Here is a 3,657-nt window from a genome sequence, read left to right on the forward strand (position 1 = left end):
ACAGAGAGGTACACAGGTGGTGCTCTGCAGGGGTAGACATAAGGATATTTTTCAGGTTGTCCAGCGGACAACCTGTTGACAAAACCTAGTTGTCCGCAAAACATTTTAGTTGTCCAAAAGAATCTCTAGAAAAATGTAATTTTAATTGAATGTATTTAATATTGCTGTGTAGACAAAGTTTTTTATATATAATAGTTCTCAGTCAGCCAGGTTGGCAGGATCTGCATGAATAAACTTCCTTATTCTCTTCTTTGAAATAGAGTATTTAARGCTMAGGGAGTAAAGCAGCAAAAATACTACTAATAAAATCTAGAGGTTACCCAACATTCATAAACTTCTTTCTGCTCATAAGTCAAACATTTTCACTTAAATAATAGTATCCTGTGTACATGACCTTATAAAAAGTTACAGTTTAGTGTTCTGTCAGGCTTTACCAAGTTTTTTCTCCCTTTCATTTTTACAAATGACAGACACCTGCGACACAGAACTTTAATCGAGGTCTTTTTTTTCTTGGTTATCCACCGGACAACCAGGAGACAGGATCTGKTTGTCTGAAATGAAAAAAGGTTGTCTCGGACAACCTAAACAATGGTTATGTCTACCCCTGCTCTGTGTTGATTTTTTCTCTCTAAAAACATTGTAATGTGTGTGAAGGGCTCACTGGGGTGGTGGGGGTGGGGGGTGTCTGGGGGTCCTCCCCCAGAAAATTTTGAATTTAATAGATGTAGTTTCCTGCCTTCTGGTGTATTTTACAGGGTCCTAAACATACTTTTACCTACATTAAAAAACACTTGATCAAATAACTAAATTAGAGACATATTCTTCATTTAATTAATTGAATCATCTTGTTTTTAAACTCACTGCTGTAGCCATGATAATGAAATTAACGTGACACAATTTGTCACAAACAATGATTTTAGAGAATAATTTTACGTTTATATATTTTTATTCTTGATTTAGTTTTATTTGTAACAGAACATGCCATTGTGCCAAGCAATGATGAGCCTCAACTGCATGTTTGAAACTAAGAACATTAAGAACTTTACCCAGTAAACATGTAAAATATTGATAACCACTAACAGTGAATTTAGGAGTCATTTCTTTGCCTGATTTAATGACAGGTCCACTCATAACAAACTGACATGACATCATGCAGCCTTCAGAACATAAACTAACTCTGTGCCAAACAATGGTCACATAAAGAAAATAACTTTTGTCAGCTTGTATTATGAAAAAACTGATACATGGATGTTTGGAACTGGTTAGAACACTAATGATGGATGGATTGACAGATTTATTTATTGACCTTTGTTTGACCAGACAAATCCTAATTATTTATTAGAAAATTATAGCAAATACGTATATGTCTGTTATACAGAACAAAATAACTTGAAAATACTTTTTTATTAGTTAGACTGATTTATTTTAACAGTTATTTAAATTCTTCAAGCTCATGTAATCATTTAATACTGTCTATTCTACATATTTGATCATTTATTGAATTACATTTATCACAGAGCAGCCCTGTCACAATATGGTTCTAAATATAAACAAACAGTGAAAAATAAAACTGATAAACTACAGAAATATTTGAAACACGCTCACCTGGAGAACATGGTTCTGTTGAGGATCAGGAAGTTAACGTTAAACAGCGATTCATCTCTGCTTTAATATGGGACAAAAAAAACAGTGAATCTGACTCGCAACATGTGCGCGCTGTGGCGCACTAGGCTCGGCTCGGTTCGCATTTCACACAGAACGCGTGCATCCTCGCTAGCGATGGAGGGGTTTATATTTGGCTTTGGTGCACTCAAGGTGGTCTTTATTGGAGAGCCATCACAGTCTAAATATGTAATAATTGTTAATCTTAAAATAAATGAGTGGCTTTGTCCTGAAAGGCATGATTTCAGGTATCGAGAACCGATTCTTTGAAGGGCCTGAAAGCCAGGGTAAAAATCTTAAATTCTCTCTGACAGACCTTGATAAGGAATACTAATCACTATTTTTATACGGTCTACTTTTCTGCCGTGGGTTAAGTGAGAGTGATTTATGTATTCATACAAAACTGTTGGAGAAATCTTTGCAGTCAGCCTTGCCCAAGGTAGCCCAGTACCAGCTTTTCTCAAAGAGTGGTGCTACAACTTCTATTGCAGTGGAGAGGTGGTCTTCAGCCATCTGAGTAAAGAGGATGTGGCAGATCTTGACTCTGCCTCACTCATCAGCAGGGTGATATACAGTTCAGCCCAAAATGAATCAACCCTCTGGCAAATTTACACTTACATATGTTAATTTTACCAGCATTTAGATTTTCACACTGAAAGTAATATTAATGATTTGGAGTGCCGAGCCCCAGCTTGGATCCGATAAAGATCCAAATTTTCCAGTAAACCAGTAGAAACATATAGTTTGTCAGCAAGCTTATGGTTGTTCTAATGCCAATAAAGTTGCCTTTTTAATAAGAAATGTAAGTAAAACGTAAAATATTTGTTGGAAATTAATTCCCCATGTATTGCATTATTACTTTTTTCAGATGCTTGTGTTATTTACATCAGAAACAAATTTCATATTTTAATCAAAAGGAAGCCTTAATTTGATAAGATTATGATTAATTATGGGCTTAAATTAACAATCATCTCATCACTTTTTGGGTCATTCTTTTAAACTACAATCTTTTAGGTTGAAAATGCAGCAGATGAACAGTCTCTAATGTTGTTGGCCGGGGACTTGATAAACTGTGGATACACCGCCCCAATCAAGATGGATAGCAAAGAAAGCATAATTCGGTAATAAAAGTATTTGATTATTTTTGTGAAGCTTTGCCATAGCTTTGCTATGCTGACTTTGAAACTTTACCCCCCACCCCCGGGTTATTGTTTTCCATTCCACAACAAGACTGATTCCAATGCTGCAGCAACTCAGAAAAGGGATGAAACTACATAATCTGGTAAACCAGATGACTGCAAACGCCRAGGCTTGTTGACCTCTGTTTGTTCCAGGGATGATACTGAAAGTAATTATTACTTGTAATACGTGCTTTGTTTTTGCAAACCATTTCTATTATGTATTGTTTTGTCTTTAATTCATGGCTTTCACAATTCTTTACAAACACGCATTCATTCATTAGCCAGATGCTGACTTCATCATGCTGAACTGCCAGCCACAACACAGCGAAAAGGGAACGTCCAGAGAAAGAACTGAGAAGAGAATTAACTTTCTTCAAGATTTCTTGGAGGAGGTTGAAACATCAGGTACAATACTCTACATGCACAAAATATTGATTATTTCTTGTTTTAGCGAGTCACACGTGTCAGAAAGACTGGGGGTACAATAAGTTAAGGAGTTGTTTCCACTCGGACCGGTTTAGATGTGACACGTCCCCAAGCCGATCACCTCATGGCTGCCGTGTTAGTGTGCGTTCATAAATGAAAGTAAGTGATGTTAGACTTCAGTTTTCTACTTTCTGTCGTTGTTCAGTTTATTCTATGCTGATTTACTTGACTGTGAGTCAGATATTTGCATCCAGTTGATATTAATCTTTAGTTCGAAACTGTATTGAAGTTGTTAGCTCCCATTAGCATAGGATGTTAATGCTGTGTCGGATATTTTGTCATTGTTTGTGTTACTAACTAACACTGCATATTTTTTATGCTTTATATG

Source organism: Austrofundulus limnaeus, unplaced genomic scaffold (genome assembly GCF_001266775.1).
Source record: "Austrofundulus limnaeus strain Quisiro unplaced genomic scaffold, Austrofundulus_limnaeus-1.0 Scaffold8, whole genome shotgun sequence".
In the NCBI taxonomy this organism is placed as follows: domain Eukaryota; kingdom Metazoa; phylum Chordata; class Actinopteri; order Cyprinodontiformes; family Rivulidae; genus Austrofundulus; species Austrofundulus limnaeus.